Raw genomic sequence first — 22,736 nt, 5'->3', positions numbered from 1 at the left:
ACAGAAGTTATAAAAGTCTGATGCTTTTGATGTGCAGCAAACGTACTTTGGTGAACACAATACCGAGAAGGATTGAAAATAAAGAATGCGAAAACAGGCAAAATAGGTTTAAGGGTGTGTACAGTTCTGGTTGAGGTGAGGATTTAGCTTTTAACGTTTTGTGAGATATCCAGAAACCACTCTATGAGATGTCAAAGAGCATGCAATTCTAAGGGGTATCAAAAGTTTATTTGATGACAATCGGTTCTGAAATGGCTGAGATATCCAAAAACAAGGTGAAACAAAGAAATCATAATAAAAGGCGTGGCCTGTCGCCTTTTAGTGTTATCACTTTCTTGGATATCTCAGCCATTTTCGTCAAATAAACATTGAAACCTTCTTAAAATTACATGCTCTTTCATATTTCATAACAGGTTTCTCATTATCTTACTGAGGAAGTTCAAAACATGAATCCCCACCTCAACCAGTTAAAAGCCACTGGGTATAAGCAAAAGGGAAGAACCCTAACCACGACGAATTACGGTGTATCGGAGGCAGCGCGTATTAAAAAGCAAGCCAACTTGTAAGTATAAAAAATTAAACACTGTTTCAACAGTGTGTGGGTTTTTTGTTTTGTTTTGTTTTGTTTGCTTCCGTGTGTGTGTGTGTGTGTGTGTGTGTGTGTGTGTGTGTGTGTGTGTGTGTGTGTGTGTGTTAACTATATCCAGTATAGACGTACCTCTGATCAACGAATAACGAGTGACCGGTGGAGAATGAAAATACTCCCGCGCAGATTTCATTTAAATACCGACCCTGATCGCCTCTTAATGATTGCAAAAACAATAACAACAACATCAACAAAAACAACAGCAACAACAACAACAAAAACGAAAAAAAAAACAAGTTTAGCAACAAAAAAAGACGACAGTTTTATCCATTTCGAAAACAATGAATCTTTGTAATAACTCATTTTTTTTTTTAACTCAGCTGAGGGGAATTGATTGTTGAGTGGTGCTCAATCATAATGTGAAGTTAATGATATCGACGGGTCTTTAGGGGGTAACCTTTTTATGACGAACATCGCTTATTTTATCTTCGTCATCGGCGCTGAGCCTCAGCTTACGTCATTCAAGTTATTTGCATGTCATAAACCGGTGATGTAAACATGGCAATGATGTATGACACAACTGATGTCTCGCCATAGGTACTGTCTTTTTCATGCTCCAACCCTACTTTTACTTCAATCCTCTTCTTTTTTTCTCCAAGTTTGCTCAATGCTTTACCGTCGTGTTGCCCTTTCTTTTTTTATTACCTTTTCATTTCTTTGACATGTGATGATCGTGTGATCATGTGATCGTCATGATTATTAAGGAGCGAGCTTGTATGACAGTGACCTTACAGCTTTTTTTTTCTTCTTTTTTTATCGCTCTACAGTGCACACATTCTCGTTTTGCTGTGTAGTGTCTCATCATTGTTATTTCATAAGATTCTTGACACTACAAGAACAGATGGATGTATTCAATTAATCAATTCTGGACTGTTTCAAGCCAAATATTATTACGTTCTTTGAGTTATCAGTTATGGATACAACATTATCACACGTGTCTGTTACTTCTAGAGTTTGTTTTCTTATTCTTACATGAGCAGTAGCTTCTTTTTTTCTCTTTTTCATATCATGAAAGTTCCGGAAAAGTGACGGTTTATTCAAAAATAATCATTCGACGGAAACGGGAAGCGTGATCGACGCCCGCCAGATGTTTTGTCAATGTTCATAGATTTGTATACATTGCATGAAAAAAAAAAAAATATTGCTCTGAAAGGTATCCTAACTTGTTACAGGCAAACGCTTGTACTCAAAGGCGTACACACTAGAATACACACACACACACACACACACACACACACATCATATCAACCCGCCCCAGACGCATGAACACGCACACACACACACACACACACACACACACACACACATACCCACCAACGGGCGCCTCGGGCATATGAAGCAACATTAGCCTATTAACCTCTTGTTCTTTTACAATGATTCTGTTTTCTGCTTTATAACTGCCCGCGCCTCTTTGGAAAGGCGACGCGTATAATCGTGGCACCTTTATTTCACAGAGATAAAACGTACGACCGGCTGACACACTGGGTACTCGAGACTGATGAATTTGGCGTCACTGAGGGCGGTAGAGTAGCACTCGTAATCTGTGTTAAAGAGGAAACGCTACTTCGTCGTCGGCGGCGCACTCGTATTATGTAGTTTGTTTTGCTTCGTTATGGTAGGCCCTCTATACATGTTTTTGTCCCCCTCGTTCTCCTTTCCCCGCACTTCTTTTGAGTCTTCAGTTGAGACTCGGTAAGTGATGAGCGGGAAAGTTCCGCAGTTTTGCACGGGAGTTTAATTGCGGTGTGTTTACTGGGACTTTTATTGGGACCAGGTGAAGGTGATCGATCAAGTGAAATGCGGATAGTAATGTCTCGTTGGCAAATGGATCAGCGTTAAACCAAGGAAAGCACAAAGAGCAAAAAAAGAACAGAATTGAATTTGCTCGGTTCCTCCATCGCCATCTATCTTAATGTGTAAATAGGCATGTAATAAATTCTCACAATGAAAGAGAAAAATAAAAAACCCGACAAGAACGACCTTGTTAATTAAACGAATGTGGGAAGTTGTCCACAAATCGTGATATTGGCGGGACGCACGCTTGAGCCATTGCGCTCCCGAGTGATTTAATAGCCGAATGTGTCATTGGCGATTAATCCGCCATTAATAGGTGATGGCCGCGCGTAAACGACGTCGGAAGGGACAAATCAAGGCGACATTACTACAGAAATTTCCAATCCTCGACGATCTATCACTCGGGATGAGTTCTCTTTGCGCGTAATGGTCAGGTTTACTATAATATGCCCGATCAATAAAACACGCCAATCTTTCAAGCCAATCATTTGAGGCCACTGCTTTTTCTGATTTTTACCTTTTTTTTGTTGGTGCTTTGGTATGTTTTTGTTTTCCTTCCCTAAAGCTGTATTGACACTAACTGCCCTCTTATCTCAGTCTGTCTTCGGCGATGAACCGGAATGAAGAAGAAAAAGAAAAAAAAAATAAGAAAAGAATTGAAATGAACACTGGAAGAGTGAGTGTTGTGTTCGGACCAATGGGCCTTCGATGAACGATCACGTGGATACACGCCCTTGTCTCTAACACGTGACAAGCAGCCGACTGGCAAGTTGTAGAAGATGTAGGGCGTCTAGTTGCACTTGTAACGAGAACGATAGATCATGTAGATGAAAGCGGACGGGATGAATTAATGAAAGGTTGTCTGGAATTATAGCAGAAGAAGAAGATTACTCCAGGCAATGTTTCTTTCACGATGGCAAATTACTTTTTAGAAAAGAAATCGAGAAAAAGTACTTTGAAGTAGATAAATTAAAAAAAACGAATGAACAACATAACAATGATGTAAAAGAAGAAGAATTCTTGTGTGAAAAAAAAAACGAATTACAGAAATCAGGACAGCTCAAATGAAGTCAAAGACTGACAGGCATGACGCAAAGGAAGAAAAAAAAACTACAACAGAATGGAAAAGAGCAGAAAATAGCAGAAGAAGAGAAGGGAAGGGAGGGAGAGAAACATGGGGAGGAAAGAAAAAAACAACAAAAATTATAACAGTAAAAGCAAGGATGGATAAATCACAAGAGGAGATGGTGTCGGAAAGATAACTGAAATAATCAGGCTTATCTTTTTTTTTCCCTTTTTTTTCTCTTTTTGCCGCGCGGCATCCTCTAAGAATCATAAACAAAGTCTGGCAACACAGGATGCTGTATTTCAGTCACGTACCAAGACGACTGACAGTATGTCACGGTATTGCCTCCCCCGGGACTAGGGGGAGCTGTTAGCTAAATGTCAGCTCGGACTACCGCCAAATGAGTCGGTGTGCGGACTACGAGGATAGTCACCGAAGGGCGGATAGATATGGTTATTATTTTCTTCCCCCGTATAATACCCAATAACGATTTTTTTTTTCCGATTCGAAAGCACCGCGTTGCATAAGTTGTTTTTTTCCCCGTATTTTTAATTTAATACATAATGTATATGAATATCTTTGTAAGATCAAGTGTTTGTTTCAATCCATGAATATAATGTCATTGTTAAAATGTTCTTTTTTTTTCACAGAAGGAATGTACTCCATAACCGGATGTATACATTCTTTTTTCATCATGATGGTAAGGCGTGATCATCGTATCGATAACTGTGTGTATGATGGTTTGTGTGCATGTGTGTGTGTGTGCTTTCTTTAGTAATTAATCACAAAACTTTACTTTGTCGATAATTCACTGTCAAATGCCAAATTTCATAATTATTATCTGGTCATATTTATATATTCAATGACACAGCCTTTTCCTCAAAACATCAGTTTCCGTGTACTTGGTGGAGACTCTGTGGCGCATGTGTTCTTGGGTGATCATGTGACCCTGCACCTCAAAACAAACAAAAAGTCGCCAGACATGAATTTTTAGTTAAGACCATATTCTGAAAGAGCAGACTTTAAGCTTTAAAATGATGTATAACTCAAATCAAATGGACTCTCCTAACCTATCTAAATATTGGAAAGAAAGCACAAACTCAGGAAAAGTGTGAACTGAGAAAAGAGGCTCTGAAGTACAGTGTCTATTCAAGCGCTTAATCTTTACCAAACCGTGCTGGCTGTGCAATAAATGGGACAAAAAACAGGAAGTAAACCACCAGAGTAACAACAATGAAGGGATTATCAGATTGAACTGAAATTAAGCATGCCTCATTAACACATTCTGTCCATAATCAATGCCAACTTTCAAAGCAGTAGCACTATCCTTTCAAAAGTTATTAGAGTTGAAAGTGAAGCGTGTGGACAAGGTTTTTCAGAAATGAAAAAGGGATTCTAAAGACACACCTAATCACACTATTCTACCAAAAAATGTTCGAGATAAACTGCTAAAAAACACACTTTCCTGCCCGTTTTATGATACCAAATTTTAGCATAATGTAAAAGAAGACCCGCTCTTTCAGAAAATATGAAAAACTTAAGTTTGGCTAGGTTGACCCATTTCACTTATTTTCAGTCCTCACCCAAGATCAGTGTGTGCGACTTTATGTTCGTTTTGAGGTGCACGGTCACATATACTCTTATCACTGAATTAAGAAATAACTGAGATTACATTTCTCAACAGGGATAGGTTGCGTTAATTCCAAGCAGGATATGGTAACATGTATTTCTGTCATAGGCACTTAAAGGGATGGTAGAGTCTTGGTTTAGATGGGGCTGCAGGTTTCCAACTTTGTGGTGGTGGTGGTGGTGGTGGTGGTGTGTGTTTGAGGGATAATGAGAAACCTCTTATATTATAATATGGAAGAACATGTAAATCTTAAAGGAATTCACACTTTATTTGTTGAAAATTGGTCTTGAAATGGCTGAAATGCTAAAAAAAAAACAACAACACACGATCCTAATAAAATTCTATAGGGCACGGCTTTTGTTAGGATCTCTTTGTTATACCTTGTTTTTGGATATCTCAGTCATTTCAAAACCGATCTTCATCAAATAACTTTCAATTCTACTTAGAATCGTATGCTCTTAAAAGTGGTTTCGAGATATCTCGCAAAATGTTAAAAGCTGAATCCTCACCTCAACCAATACTATACCACCCCTTTAATGATACCGTCATGTGAGTTTCTTGCGTGTTTCCTTTCGTTATTCCTCTTTCTCGAAGCAGGCCCCATGTACTTAAAGGTTTTTGGAGATTGGAGGCCATTACGTGAAAGTCCGATCAACCTTCAGCGGTCACATATGTGATATGCATCGTCGCATCAAAATGATATGCGCGCATACATACACTATTTTGTTCTCGTAAAAACAATATTTGTAATCTTGCTCACAAATAAAGCACATTTCTTTTGGATTATCATTATTATGATATCATAAATGCATAGACTCACACGTTCAAGGAATGTAACTTATCATGGTCCAATGTCCAGTCGCTTTAGTCAGAGAAGGTGTATAGGCTTGTTTGATCCAAAAGTATTTCAAAATTGTGCCATGCCACATTAACCCATCGCTTACGGGAACTCACATGCGAAATTCATGCGGGATTTACCATACATATAGGACGCAACGGGTTAATTATAACAAGAGCTTTAATTCGGTATTCGTTGATTTCACCAAAAGTTGTCATTTCTGTATCATCTGTTTTTGTTTTTCTCTTTCGATGCTTTATTTACGTCATGGCCAACGTGATAATGAATTCCTAGATTATCGTCACATAATGTCACATTTCGTCACATTTTCAAAACTCGTTTTCAGTGCGGGTATCAACTCACTTGGGATTTATCTATTATCATTATACTGCCCCGGCTGTCGTACCGGATGCATTAATTCATTTATTTTTTTTTCCCAATTTCCAACAGGAAAATGCTTTTTTTTTTTTTTTTTTTTTTTTTACAGAAATAGAGTGCATGAATCAACATTACAATTACAATAAAGTTTGCAAAACATTGAATTGAATTGAATTGGATTGGATTTAACTGAATTTATTTCCACATCGTATGTGTAAAACAATTTGATTAGCAGAGCTGGTTTCCATAAGGGTCCCCCCAAAAAGAATTGAGTATATGGAAACATAAGACTGGAATCACTAAATTACGTGTTTATGTTACTCCATCTGCCGCCTGTTTGACGAATTTCTCCCTCCTGAACCGGCTCACCCCCTGATGCGGTTTTTGTGTATTGATGAAGACAAGAGTTTATGACAGGCGTGACAGCATTTAAGTGATCGATGCATCACATTCAGTGAATTAATTGAAATCAAAGACAAGGTCAACACGTGGGCCTACTGTAGGGAGAGAGATAAGATGAGATAGATATGGCGGGGGGGGGGGGGGGGAGGGAGAGAGGAAGGGAGAGCGCGATAGAAGTGAACGAAATATTTCATGTGTTGCCGTGTATTCCGCGCGAGTACTGCCTGACGTGCACAATTTAACATCGCGTTTCATTTGACCTCGATTAAAATGTAACATCGGTAATAACAGAATCGATAACGATACATGCATGTTATAATGAAGAATTGGACACGACACGAGGTAGTCACGGAATTCGAAAAGTCACATGTTTTCTTCGAAGGGTGACATTGTTCGCAACAGCCTGTGCATATCTTACAATGTCAGATGAAATGGAGATATGATAAAATGAAAATGACATTTCTCTGTGTACAAAAACATTACTGAAATACATCACATTGGTGTATGATTTGGCGATGGGAAAAGCAGTGAGGCAGTGATAATCTTCTTACCTGTGAAGTCACCAGACATGGATTTTTAGTTAAGGGCAAATTCGGAAAGGGCAGACTCTAAGCCTGAAAATGATGTATAACTCAACATACATGGACTTTCCTATCCGAAAAATGAAAAGAAAGCACACGCTCAGGAATAGAAGTGTTAACTGAGAAAAGAAACTTTGAAGTTTACAGCCCTATTCAAGTACTTAATCTCATCAAGCTGTGCTCTGTGCAAGGAATAGGACAAAAAAGTTGGTACAACTATGATAACCACGATAAAGGAATTGTCAGATTTAGTTGAAATTTTGCACACTCTAATAAGCACATTCTATCTATAACTAATGCTAACTTTGGAATCAATGGCATTATATATTCCTTCAAAAGATATCAGTGTTGATGCTGGAGGGAGTGTAAAGGATTTTTGAGGGAAAAAAAGGGGCCTCTTAATCATGCCTAATCACGCTATTCCACAAAAAAAAAAAATAAAATAAAAACAACTCTTGTCCTATAATACGAAACTTAAGAATATCTAGAAGGATTACTCTTTCAGAAATAAATATACAAAACTAAATACTGGAGTCCTCACGTAAAATCGGAGATTGCGACTTTTTGTTGCTTTCGTGATGCAAGATCACATACAGTAGTTATGGTATCATTATGTTTGTTACACAAGACTATTGTTTCGTATAAAGATGGGTGACTGTAACGTTCTACGACTTTCTTATTCAACGTCAGATTTTTTTTTTCTACCGTTCTGATTGTTCGACATTAATGCATGTTTAGGTTCTCTTTTTTAAAGATTGCGCGCATTGCTATAAGGGACTGCAATTTAGGGTTACAGTTCATTATACCGAAGTTTCGCTACTGCGAAGGTTCGTTCTTCGGAAAATAAAACAACGTGCATAATTTCGAAGATGCGTTTGATATGATTGGAAAGCTCGTTTAGTGCGCACCTTCTTTTCATTTTCAAATTAAGAACCTTGTTCCATTTTCAGACTAACGAACGTGCGAAATATCGAACTTGTTTTTTTTATTTATATTTGGACTAAAGAATCTTCTGAATAACAACCTTATTTCATTTTCGAAGTACCGGGCATCTAGGTCATAAGGAATTTATGTGTTTCGGAATTATGAATATTGAGAATTTTCGGATTAACCAACCTTCAAAATGATGAACATCACCCCAATTCAGACGCACTCAAAAGAATAAACGAAACACACGACACATACGCAAACTCAAACACAAAACACAAACACACACGAATACTTAAAACAAGTAACAGAGAACGATATTCCCTCTCCATATCTCTCCTAAATCAAGAGCCAATTCTCGTCCTGATGATAATTTTTGTCACACCCAATAAAAGATTTCTACATTGCATGCATGGAGTTAAAATGTAGGAAAAAAAAAACCGAACTCACTGTTCAACTTCCTGTAAGGTACGCTGAATGAGAAGTGACACATTAGATGTATGACATGCTAATTAAGATTCAGTGCGGATACCCTTTTTTTTTTCTTGGTCTCCTTCTGCGATAGAATCGAAGAGAGAGTTCGGAACCAATAACTTAAAGTAGTAAGATGACAGTGGATCCATGCCATGCATACTCGGGGGGGGGGGGGGGGGGGGTAGGGGGGAGGTGGAGGTCGTAGGTAAGTAGGGAGGATGAAGAAAAAACTAATTTTGTCACAGAGCTCGAAGCAACTTTGCGCTGTCATATGCCACGACTTATGTGTGTGTGTATGAATCTGTCCTTTATGTTTGTGTGTGTGTGTGTGTGTGTGTGTGTGTGTGTGTGTGTGTGTGTGTGTGTGTGTGTGTGTGTGTGTGTGTGTGTGTGTAAGTATGTGTTTGCAGAAACTCATCGATTCTCTTTGCATAGGCAAACATGATCCAAGTGAAGAAAGAGAAACGAAACGAGAAAGAGAGAGAAGAGAGAAGGGAGCGGGGGTTGAGAGAGAGAGAGAGAGAGAGAGAGAGAGAGAGAGAGAGAGAGAGGGAGGGGGTGGGGGGGCAAAGGTAATTAGAAATGTTCCGGTTGGCTGCTATATCGCGCTGCAGGTCCAATTATCGATCCCGATTATTGCCAAGTCCTTGACTCGTATAGAGCTTGGTCGAATATCTAACACGTCTAATGGCAATATTAACCTCTCTCTGCTGAACCTCCACCAATATCTACCGCCACCTATAGCTGGCGCGGGCCAATAACGGACGAGTGGAATGTGATTACGTGTGACATTCAGCCATTTAAAGGAACAATCCATGTATTCCATTTTATTTTGTTCAGCTCCACAAATACTTATTGCAATAATGGAAAATGACTTTCGATCGCCAGACATTACACTAAAAATGGAACTCAAACGATCAAACTGTCTCACAATTGGTTAGAGGGGGGAAAATAGATAGATAAATATGAATCACACAAAAAAAGATAGATATAAAGGTGTAAAACGTAAAAATAGAGAGAAAAATATAAACATAATTTATATAGAGAGAAAGACAGACATAGAGATGGGGAGCAAGGAAATTAACTTTATTCGACCCCCCCCCCCCCTTTTCCCCTTCACAATGACTCTTCTTAGAATATCCAGAAAGCAAAAAAAAAATAAAAATAAAAATAAAAAGGCAAAACAAAACAAACCAAAACACTGCACAAAAACAAACATAAAAAAGAAAAGAAAAGAAAACAATTTAAGGAGTAACATACAACCTATAACAAGATAATATGTATGGAAGGACCACTGTATTAAAGTCATACTGCATTCCGGCGCGAAGGTGCGATAGAAGTGAAAACATTAATGATTCTAACAACCATGAGTACAAGTGCTGTTGAGGCGAATTGTCTCGTGCACATGCAAAACATACTGCGCAATCAATCTCTGCAGAAAAAAAAATGGTATCTATACTCCATGTCAGATTGGTGAGCGACCGACGAGAGGTTCAAAAGGTTTCGAACATCAGAGGAAGACCGACAAACTGAGTTAAAAGGGCATACGTTTCATACTTGAATCATATTGGGAGCGATAGCAAGTGCAAGTGAAAATACATGCTCTCTCTCTCTCTCTCTCTCTCTGTCTTCCTTCCCCATTTTTATTTCTCTTTTTTTCTCCCTGCCTCTGTAAAGATACGAAAATAGACCTTCTTACAGATTCTTCATTGAACAAATTTCAATGGATGGGGTATTTGCACACACATACGCACACACACATACACACACACACAAACACTCAAACACGCACACACGCATACACACACACACACACACACACACACATACAGACACGCATCCACATACAAACGTGCCAAAGAACGATCTTAGAGCATGTCAAAATGAAGAAATCAGAAAAGAATAAATATACAAGCAAAAAAAAAATCTAACAATCTTTACAAAAGAATTTAAGGATTATACAAAATAAATGTAAAAGCATATTTCTATGATAACTATTATGTTGATGCTTGGTCCTTGTCGAAGTGTAGGAAAAATGGAGACAGGGGGCGTCAAGACACAGGACAATTTTAATCATCAAATCCTATTCCGCTTCCTTCCATTCCTCCTTTTTTCCATTTACCTTCCCCCTTTCAGGTTGGCATGTATGGAGACTACGGCATATTATTTCGTTGTTGTTCTTGTTCATAATGCCACCCTCCTTTAAAGAGAAGTAACGGAAGAGGAAAATACCGCCACCAGTAACAACAAACAGACGAGAAGGAGGAGAGAGGAAAGAAAGGGGAAAAAAGGCTCCTCTGAATATTTCTCCTTTTATTCTCCCAGCAGGCCAACACTGTGTCTACTTCGCAGAGCACTGGGACGCTGAACCCAAAATGTCAATAGATTCTGAGTCAATTGGGCACTAAATTAAATTTGACCGCTGAATGCTCCGCGAACGATTTTTGGCGGAATCCCCGCCAAAGCCCACACGTCCCTGCCTGCCGATCGCGCGCTGCGGTGGCATTCGATCGAGAGACCGCGAATCAATTCACCGACATACATCTTAGGACATCCGAAATAAATGAAAGAAAAAAGAAACAAGCAAACAACACAGTGATATATAACCTTGGAAATTGGATCACATCAATATCCGTCGTCGTTATTGATAACATCCTCGAAGCTGATCCGGAGCGGATAGTAAAAAGATGTCGCTTCGAACGGCGCCCAAGAAAATAAATTAACAAACAGAGGCAAAAGATGCAAAAGGCGAACGAGCGCACAATTACAGGCGCAAAGGTATCATATCACAATCAGTGAGCTGCAACTGCATTGAAACAGTCGAAACAACAACAACAACAAAATCGGGCTATACAAACAACCTTGTATTATTTTTACAGTGCAATTCTACATATACTAAAGTTTTACACTTGCTGAAACAATTCCAGTGAATCAATCGAATGAAAATTAATGGGTAGGTTTTCTCTGCATTGAAAAAAAATATATATTTTAAGGTAAAATTCAACCTAAGTTTGTATCTGAATTGAATAAATGCAGGAATCGCTGAAGTTCGAGGACAATCAGACAATCCGTTCAAAAGTTATGAATTTGTAAAGTTTCGGTACAGCCATCTCTGTGCAAAGAGCCTGCAACAGTTCGTGATGTCACAGTTGGACAATTATAATTGAATATAAAGATTATTCAAAGAGAATTTAAACTATTTTCCTATTAGAAGGCAGGGGGAATTACATTACCCTCGACATATGTCAGGAACAAGTGAAAGGAATGTATACATTTCATAAAAAACGAAAAGGAAGAAAATTCTTATTCTTTTTATATCCTTGTGTATCCATATACAACACCACGCATTGTTGTAAGCGTATGTTCAAGCGATTGCGGTATACCATAACAGTAAAATAATTTCATAACTTTTGAACTATTTGTCCGATTCTCCTCTAACCGCACCGATGATTTCTACTATAATTTCTTCATTCAGTCACTTTGCATATAATTCATTTGAGTTTTGTTCCCTATTGAATATTTCGTACTATAAAACAGAAACACTGACTACTTGTTTGGGATGTATGATACAATATATCGACGGTGTCCTCTTCCGTTTTGGAGACATATCATCAACATAGCATCAACTTTAGTTGTTGTTGTTGTTGTTGTTTAATTTATTGTGGAATCTCTCTGTGCATACTTTGTATATCCGTCATTGTATCTGACGTGTGCCTCGCTCGGGTGATCACGCCACTCTCTAGAAGTCTTCTGTTGCAGACATTCTTTTCTTTTCTTTTCTTTTTTTATATTCTTCGACGTCCGTATTTCCTTTCTTCATAAATTGTCACTCCTTTCGATTGTAAACTTCATGTGAGAATTCATTTCACATCAGCATTTGAGAATCTGCACCCTACAAGCAATGCTTCTCTGTAGATTCCTCACATTTATGCGGCAGTTCACCCATTCATTTTCTGTTTGTTATGTTTATGGTTTATTTGTTGAAACATGGAATATGGAACAATAAAAACAAACAAACAAACAAAAAATTGCACATTATTGTATAACTCAGCTGAAGCTGAAGAAATAGCTGAAGAAATAGCAACAGAGAGGGGGAGGGGGCGGGACGGGAGAGAAAGATATGGGAAGGGATATCTCAAAAGTTCATATCTTACCCTGATAGTGTTCGTCGCCCTCCTCGAACGTGAAATTGACGTACTGAGCTTCGCATTGCTTGGCCAGTTGCAAGGCTTGCTGGAGGGTTTCGTCCTCGTCCGCGACCGAGTCCTGGCCGGTGACGTGCCGGATGCCGGCCGCCATCAACAGCAGATAAAGTACCGTTCGCAGCATCTGTAATGATCATTTCAAAATGCATTATAAGACGAATGGAAGGTAAGTGGGTGAGAGCGCAAGGTGTTAACGCCATAATCTTCAACGTCATCGTGGTCATGTGCTATGCTGTTGTGCTGATATAAGGAATCATAATCACCGCTACCAGTGCTGAAATTTGTCTTGATAACACAAAACACAAACATGATGCTACCTTTGATGATGATAATGATGATGATGATGATAATGATGATTATAATGATGATGATGGTGGTGGTGGTGGTGGTAGTGGTAGTGTTGATAATAAGTTTGTATGTATTCATATATTTTGCATGTGTGTGCATTACCATGTCTCACACTAGGCTAATGATTCTTGATGGAAGAAAGTTATTGCCGCGAATAGAAAGATTTATCTTCATAGGGAGCAAACCCATCGGGTCGACCTTGGAGGGAAGGCGCCAGAGGATCGCATCCCTTGTTCATGAATATTCAAGGTACTGAAATGAGATCCTCTTCCCCAGCGCCCTGCCTCTCCCCACGCGCGCTTCCTCCTTTTCTCCTGTCACAATACCAGGGAACACATCAGGGAACGAGATTTCGAAAGAGAGAAAGAGAGTGATAGAGAAATATAAAGATATAGGCAGATTAAATAGATAGATAGAGTGATAGATAGATAGATAGATAGATAGATAGATAGATAGATGGAAAGATAGGTAGATAAATAGATAGATTTATAGATCGATAGATAGATAGATAAATAAATATATAGATAAATGAATAGATAAAGTGGTACACAGATACAGTGATAGATAGAAAGAGAGATAGACAAGATATTTTGATTAATAGTGGACGGATGGCTATGTTGTCATATATCAATGGCTAAATAATGACAGGAGTAACATTTCCTAAGTTTCAGCTTCTAGAATGACATTGGGTTCTAATGTATTCTTCTGTATGAAGTAAAACTCAGGAGAATAAGTGAAACGAAGCCAAACTGTGATCAAAATCATTATTCTGCAATGATGTTAAAATAGATCATGGATGCACTTTAATCCATTGAGGGACATTGATGTCAAATACTGTAAAAACACGCAAACATTTTCTTTCGATCCTTAAATGAAAGGAATGACGTGGATACATACTTTTAAATGCTAGATATGAACGTATGCGCACACAAAGTCACACAAAATGAAAATAATCAGAGAATAGTTAAACCGCAACCCTGAAAACAACGCAATTAGTAAGTTAAGGCACTTCTGACTCTACAGTATGACGCAACCTAATATGAGTACATCAATATTCGATTTCACCTTCTCCCTTTTCTCATAACTCCACATCCTTTAAGGTGCAATGTATAGAATAATAGCGTTGTTGCTGTGGCTGCTGCTACTGATGGTGATAATGTTGTTGCTGTTGTTGTTGTTGTTGTTGTTGTTGTTGTTGTTGTTGTTGTTGTTGTCGTCGTCGTTGTTGTTGTTATCAAACCTAAAACTCGAAGGATATGAGAATAATAAGATTTTCAAGTTTTCGGAAATCGCTGATTTGAATGATGCGATCACATCTTCAAGTATAGGAAATTAAGATTATGACTTGGTACTAACTCACATGCCCTTAATTTACTCTTCATAGTATTATAGATATTTTTACTAAATCACCTGAGTTCAAGTGAAATCGGTACGTATGTTTATTTTGCATTTAAATCCCGCAGCTTTGTCGTACGTAACTTAGCAACGATGACACACATGTTGCTAAATCTTCAATCTCTCAATCGCAGAAATAACGTTTCAGTTAACCTGTTTCGTTTATGTACGAATGGGTCAGAGAGTTTTGAATTCATTACATCATTGCCCCTTCCAAATTGTGTCGTCTGAAAACATTTGTAACTTTAAGGATAAGATTCGATTATTTTCTCATCTCGTGTGTGATTTCGATTGAGCTCATTATCATTCTGTTAGTCTGTTTTTTTTTTTTCTTTCTGTGGTTAAAACCATCGACCTGGTGTGGAATTGTGCGCTTCAAAATGAATCAGACGGCACGAATATACATGTAGCAACGGTGATAGTCGGCAGGACCTCGCCCCTTCTGGTAACTTCGTTTTCCTCCCACTCGACACGGAGCTATTCGAACCTCGGACTACACATTTTTTTGTAGTGCAGACGCTGCTCCCATTCCGAACCTCTCAAGGACGCTGGCATCCCCGAGGCAAGCCGGGGCGAAGGGGGTCAGAGTCGATGCAGCGACTTTCCAACTAGCGATGCATTCTTTTTTTTAACGTAGAGATCTATCTCTGTCTCTTTCTCCCCCTCCCCCCCCCCCCTCTTTCTCTCTTACATATATTCGGTCGCCATCAATGCATTATGCACGCTCCTCCGCCCTCAAATGAGAATGGCCCAATTGGAAGATTAAATTACTCGTCAAACGCCTCTGGGAAATAGTACTATTTCCTTTATATCATTTCCCTTCGCCCCTTTTTTTGCTTCTATTTTCAAATTCCTTGTTTGCTTAATTCTGCTCGACATACTTCAGTATTCGTATGATTGAAGAATCCATCTTAAACCCCAGTACCCGCACAGATGAGGAAGAAAATGATGTAATCGAGGAAGAGGAAGGGGGGGGGGGTAGAGAGAAGAACATAACGTTGATGTTATGAAGATACGATAAAACATGTGAAACGAATCAGGGAGGTGAGCATCTCCCTGAACTAATTGAGACAGGAATAGTTAAGTTGAATGACAAGACCAAGAAGAAAAAAAATGAGAGAGTGGCGTGGAGACAAAGTGGTTTATACACTTGGCTGGTTAAACAAAAACGACTCCAGCATCGAAGTTTATGTTTTGTCGCCCAGCGCTGGAGGAAAGTGAAAAGAGCGTTTTAGAAGAGATAGAGAGGGAGAGAGAAGGGGAAGATATTGAGATGGCGGTGACCTTTTTTTTATTATTCTCCTTCGCTCATAATAGCGGCCCCCCGGTTTGATTGCGTTGGTTTGGATTTTGCGAAACATGATAAGACGCCATGAGTTTAAATGGTCACATTTCGCCCAAGGCGCGGGGACTGATAATCAAATCTGCCGAAGGTATTTTTACGCGGGAAAAATATGCAAACGTTTGCGGCCTTTATACGGAAGAATGCGCCCCTCCGGCGCAGAGAGAAATCGGACGCGCGACGATGCTTGGAACTGAAGTGGCGGAATTGCGCCATCGGTGGCGTTGTTGACTTTTGTTGGAATCCGTTTCTCTCCGCATCTCTTTCACTTCCTGATATTTTATATTAAAAAAAGAGCCTTTGTGTCTCACTGTGTGTGTGTGTGTGTGTGTGTGTGTGTGTGTGTGTGTGTGTGTGTGTGTGTGTGTGTGTGTGTGTGTGTGTGTGTGTGTGTGTGTGTGTGTGGTGCCTGTGTCTGTATCAATGTCTGTTGTCTATGCATAAAGTGAATATGTGTGTGTCTGTGTGAATATGCGTCCGCACAGAAAGAAGAAGAAGAAGAAAAAAAAAAACAAACAAAAACACGAATGAGCAATTCCGGTCCCCTTCAGTTGCTAACATAATTATTATAGCCAGGTTCAAATTACATTGATTTAACGCACATATATTATAACTTAACTTGATCTATGTTGTGTTTTAGTCTACCAATGTCTGTGACAAGTAACACTATCTCCGCAGATATCATCTGCGTCTATCTTTTCTCATCGGGACTTCTCTCGTTCAGTAAATCAAAGTGGCCGGTAGAGAGAATGTCTGGTGATGCAGGTTTGAATTCAATTCATGATTTAATCTCACTTTTTAGCGTATTTGCTTTCCAGCGGTATACAGCGCACTTATTAGCTAGATATATTACCTGCGGTGGTCCTTGCAATGTAACTTGATGATATACCATTGGCTATATCACACCGCAATCGCTGACACACGCATCGAAATGTGAGAATTGTGTTGGGAAAAAGGAAGTCACGACACCTGCGTATCTCTTCGATCTATGCTACACTGGATTGGGATGCAGAATTTTAATTAAAAGAAAAATGATGGTGCGAAACTCACCTGTTCAATGTATAGCAGAGCGCATCCTCAAGTTCAGGTGAGAAAAAAAAATACGAGGGAAAAAAAGACGACAACTACCACACCGGGTTTTAGAGACTGAAGCAGCTCTGGCGGCGGCGGTAGTTTTGAGAGCTGGCGATAGCGGTGCCAATATGTGAAATTCATCTCTTTTCGCTTTATAGAAATGTCGTCACGCCGAAAGCTTGTCGGGGCTGGGGATTGATTCATTTCAATAGCGTATGTTTCGGATCGAGAGTAAAGAAAGAAGAAAAAAAAAAAGATGTCCAAATATACCCTCATTTCTAGCATATAGGAAGTGAAATATGACCCAGATAAAATGCCTAATGGTAATTACTTCTGTTTGACCCCACGCGCAACTTTTTTTTTTTGCTTGTTTTTGTTTTGATTTGTTTTGTTTTTTTCGCTTTCGGGAATTTGTTTGTGTGATGACGGAAGACTGGCATTTCGATGCTGTCACAGCGAATGAATTTACCTTGACTGAGGATATGCACGTTGCGTAACGAAAAAAAAAAAATGACCCCATTATCTATCATACAATACACACGCATCACACACGGTTATTGATGTTTGTGTGTCATACGTCACCACGAACACCATATAATTTCGGGAAAATGTTTTTTGTTTTGTTTAAGGTAGATATGAAATTGTCGGATGCTAAGCCTTAAATTGATATGAATAATTATCATTGACCCTACTTCATCAGAAAAAAAAAGATATTTTTGAAAAGAATTAAAAGTTAGAAAATGTGAAGGTTTTATTGGCAAAGTAGGCCTTATGAACATTATTTCTTCCTATTGTGATCCGCAACTTTGTTCAGGTAACGGTGTAACACACCACTTACGTATGGATGTGGGTTTAATGTTTAAAGGGATGGTATAGCATTGGTAGACATGAGGATTAGGTGGCTTTTAACTTTTTGTGAGATACCAAGAAACAACTTTTGAAGTAGTATAGAACATACCATTCTAAGAGGACTTCCAGATTTATTTGATGGAAATCGGTTATGGAATGGCTGAAACATCCACACACAAAGTAAAACAAAGTGATGGTAATAAAGGATGGGTCCCACCTTTTGCTAGGATCGCTCTTCTACACATCTCGGTCATTTCAAAAGCAATATATTTTCATAAAATAAACGTTGAATTCCTCTTGGAATTACATGCTTTTTCATTTCTTACAAGAGGTTTCACATCGTCTCACCCCCCCCCCCAAAAAAAAAAATGACATAAACCTTAAAAACTTATGATCTCTATAAAAAGGCCTATTCGAATATTGCCCCTGATGCAGTGGGAGAGAAAAAGACAACGAGAAAAAGGAAGAGGGAGAGATAGGGGTGGGGAGAGAGGGGAGTGAGATGAGGGAGGGGAGAGAGAGGGGGGAGACATAGGGAAAGACAGGAAGGGGGGTGTGGTTGGATACCCCCTATACGATGTTTAGTTTGAGGAGTTGTGTTCACACAGGCGGAAGGACAACAGAGTGACACATTGGTGGCAGACGAGGGAATACCCCTCCCTGTGGTACGCGGGGCGATTGACGGGGTTGTTGATTCAGAATACCTGGGCCGGGCCACCCCGGGGGCCGCCACACTCGCAGTGCCCCCCTTTATTTTTCCCCCCAGAGGAGCCCGCCCCCTACTGACAAATCAGATCATTGCTGCTCATTACACCGCTTAACCAAAGCCCATTCCTCGATTTTTCCCCATCTTCAGTTTCGGAAACTGAAGCGTGTCCCACTTCTAATCGAACGGTATCCGACAGGAGCAGAAGAAGGAATAGAAGAAGGAGGAAGAGAGGAAGAAGACGTAGATGCAGTTTCTAGCCAACGGGCTGTGATGAGGCGAACGGTGTTTATCCTGCATCCGAGACATCCGAACATTTTTGTTATTGGTGACGCCAATACATCTTCGAGATTGCGATTACCGTCTCCCCTTGTTCCCAACGACGCCGCACACTTTGCGACGCGATAGCGACTCGGCAAGCCGACACTCCAAAACAGCCGCTCGTGAGGACCAAACAAAACTTTATAATCATCCCTGGAGCGAGACACTTTAGTGGGGAAAGTAAAAGGGTAAAAAACAAAGCAAGAAAACAAGCGCTCGTCTGGCTCATATAAATCGGGTCGCAAACGTGACTGGACGACCAAGTAGAAAAAGGAAGAAAAAAGAAAGACCAATGATTCCCTGTTCTCATTTCTGATGACGTCATCACGCCATTCTTTTTGTTTTGTTTTGTTTGTTGAAATCAATAGAACCCTGCTATAAACTCCCTCTTGAACAACACAATCATTTTGCCTCCCTTTCTGGGGAGTGCTTGACAAATTACGAACATGAACTTGATGCCTTGTGTTCTAAATCTCTCTGTCTATAGCTCGAATTATGGTCAGATGAGCTGTGGATAATAGGAAGGTGATGCCTCTTCGGCCCTGTTAGGATGTTGTTCCTCTTTCATGAGGAATGTTCACCCGTTGCTTCATCTAAACCACGGGAATGTGGTGTGCCAAAATAGTTACTAAACTCGGCAACTCGATACGACATGCTTGGAGGCAAGTGGTAAAATCGGTAAAATCGTGAGCGCTACTCATCGCACTAAGGTTTCAGAGCAGTGAGTTTGGTGTCTATTATAAAGCAACGTTTTACACCGTATGCATGCGTTCGACAAATAAAAAATGTGTTAGTGTGTATCTCAAACAAAATTAGCAGCGGCGTCTAAAGCAATGAGGACAGAGAGAGTGACAGAGATAGATACAAACAGACAGACTGACAGGCATAAAAACAGGCAGGTAGAGAAAGACTTACAAAGAGAAAGAAAGTTATCACCGCTGCAGTGTGATTTTTAATGCGAACACTATTAAACCAGTGTTTCACATCAATTTAATGATCGTGTTAACTGATATGTACGTTAAAAGAAAACTCTCAACAAATACACTGATATCAATAGTAGATACATCGTTGAGTTAACCCCAGCCTTTACATGCAACGGCACAGAGCTAACCACCATTCAAATGCGGCTTTTGAATGAAGACCTTAAAGTCCGCGCGATGGACTGATGTTTGATCGGACGGTCCGCCGTCTGAACATTATCGTCACTTCGCAAACAATGGGGCGCACTCGAAATGATGAAGTACCAAAAAAACACCGAGAAAAAGTCACAAGTAACATAGGAAGAAATGCTTGGACCTCCGAATAGAAGTGATGTCCACTACATCGTGCATCGGCATGCCAGGTCACGCTCAGTGATTCTCCCAGGAAGAAGAAAAGTTTGTGCAGGTGCTGCAATGACGCGAGGGCCTCTTCGAACGAGGTGCACCCGATACGTTTGGTCCGTAAAAAGCACCCCTTTTTTGCGCATCCTCGAAACCCAAGCCTTACCATTGATTTATTTCACTCGTGTCGTTTGATCCCCCCGTCAGGACCAAGTAGATCCACGCAGTCACGCCGGTAATGATTTTTTGTTATATTTCTTTTTTTTATTCTACCCTCTTTTCAATTGTCCCTCCGCCTCCTCCTCCTCTTCCTCCTTTTTCGCCTCCTCATCTTTCTGCCCGTTTCTTTAAGAGTCCCACTGGTGACACCATCCGTCTGAGGTCTTCTCGATTTACATGCCAGATTGATTAGTGGACAGCGGACGATCACGGTCACCCATCAAGGACACACACACACATACGCACACACACACACACACACACACCCTCTCTCACACACAATCAATACACTTCCTCGCGTACACACACACACACACACACACACGCGGGACGTCTTCCAGGTGTGTGTTGTGCGACAAGGTGGGCGCCGTTGAGCAACATCAAAATGTCAATACGCCGTTTTCCGTGAGTAGCTTTTCTAGTTGCATGGCGTGGCGTTGAGACGGAAGTCCACCAGAGGGTGAAAAAAAAAGTGGCCGTGATGATGGTAGGGGACGGGGGAGGGGGGGGGGGAGGTATAAAAAGGCTGTAGCAAATGCTTATCGTGAGTGGAGACCAGCGCTGTTTAGCAATGTTACGGAGGCCGACGCACCTGGTTTACCTTTTCATTGCAAAGATCAATGGCTAGGGAAGATCAATGAACTCAACAGGGAAAAAAAAAGTTTTAAAGAGCAATCCTATACTACAATTCAGAATGATTTTTATCATCAAACATTGTCAAAGCAGCTTTGAACTTTCAACAAAATAGTACATGGTATAATTATACGTGAATCTGCATCACAAGACCAACAAAAAGTCGCCAGACATGGATTATAGTTGGGGTCTGATTCTGCGAAAGCAGACTTTAAGGTTTAAAATAATGTTAAACCCAACACAAATGGACTATCCAAAAACAACAACAACAAAAATTATTGTGGAATGCGAACGTTTTACATACAATAATTGTTTCAATCGAATTGGCGATTATTATCGATGTATAACTCCCGCAATAATGTTTGTACGCATTAGCATCATATCAACATTCAAAGCGAAAATAAGGGAATTGTTAAATTTCGTAAGGTAACTAAATTATTTCCGAAATTTAGAATACAGTAGCCTTACTTGTTTTGATTTTTTTTAATGTTAGTCTTTTGAGTTGGATTCTAGTAACAGAAGAACACAGAAAAAGAATTTTGCGGACGGAATTAGAATATAATTATTAGAATCCATGTAATCTTAATGACACGTCTTGCAATATGTTGGTACCCTATATGCAATGTCTGTGTAAGTGTTTTGGTTTGCTCTGTATTGTCCTGTTTTGTTTTGTTTTATTTTGTTTTGTTTTTTCTACTCCGATTTTCCCGCCCTCATCCGCCCCCCTTTTTTTTTTCCTCCGCAGTCCAACGCTGATGAGCTGGCTGATTTATCTGGGTGATTGATTGAGCGAGCGAGCGAGCGGCGCGTAATCAGCGAAAGTAATCGGTTTCAGCACATTAGGAGTTAATACATCGTTTGTAAGTAAAAGGGAGTAGTTTTCAATGCACGACGGAATGATGACGGGGTGTCTTTCTAGCCAGCGTCAGAACAAAAAAACAACAACAACAAACCCTGCAACAACAACAATAACGGATAAGACAAGAAACAAAGAAAAGAAAACGCAAAGAGGTCATAGAGAATCGGAATGCGCATCTCTATTATTAGGTCAATCGTGCATTCTTCGGTCTATTAATCAGTTTATGTTATCTGCTCAATCTTCATCTTTCCTTTCTTGGTATCCATCTATCGATCATCGGTATTACAATAACAGTAAAAAAATAATCAAACACAATGAATGAGGAGTTTTATCGCAAAGTGGGTTAAGCGCCAGCTTAAAGCAATTTAGATAATGTCCATCATTAGTTACAGCAAATTAAACCTTTTTTTTTTTCAAATGACACCCCATTTGTCGCAACAAGAATTCTTGAGGTTTTTATAGGAAGATTCATATTTTCACATCTTTTTCTCTTTTTTCGTAGGTTTAAACGCAGATATTTTAAATTGACAACAATAAAGTTCACTCGGTTTGAGGTCAAACTTTGCAAATATAATCATCTATTCTCATCTCTTAAATCTACTGAAGATACAAATACATTTTCCATCTTTTTTGTTTACCTTTTCGGCAAATCTAGATGAATTTGTCTTTTTTTTGGTTAGTGCCGATAACCTGACTACTGTGAGAGAACCCTATGGTGTATTGAAAT

General features: G+C 39.6%; 1 pseudogene; it reads right to left on the bottom strand.

Moving 5' to 3' along the window:
* The window catches only part of LOC139728462 (corticotropin-releasing factor receptor 2-like), a 73,167-nt pseudogene that overhangs the window by 38,465 nt on the left and 11,966 nt on the right, over nt 1-22,736 (bottom strand).

The sequence above is a fragment of the Diadema antillarum genome, unplaced genomic scaffold (assembly GCF_040938485.1).
Source record: "Diadema antillarum isolate AM-2024a unplaced genomic scaffold, OU_Dant_1.0 seq00000181_RagTag, whole genome shotgun sequence".
Classification (NCBI taxonomy): domain Eukaryota; kingdom Metazoa; phylum Echinodermata; class Echinoidea; order Diadematoida; family Diadematidae; genus Diadema; species Diadema antillarum.
Note: the sequence above shows the minus strand (reverse complement) of the source record. Positions and strands in the feature narration are given on the sequence as shown.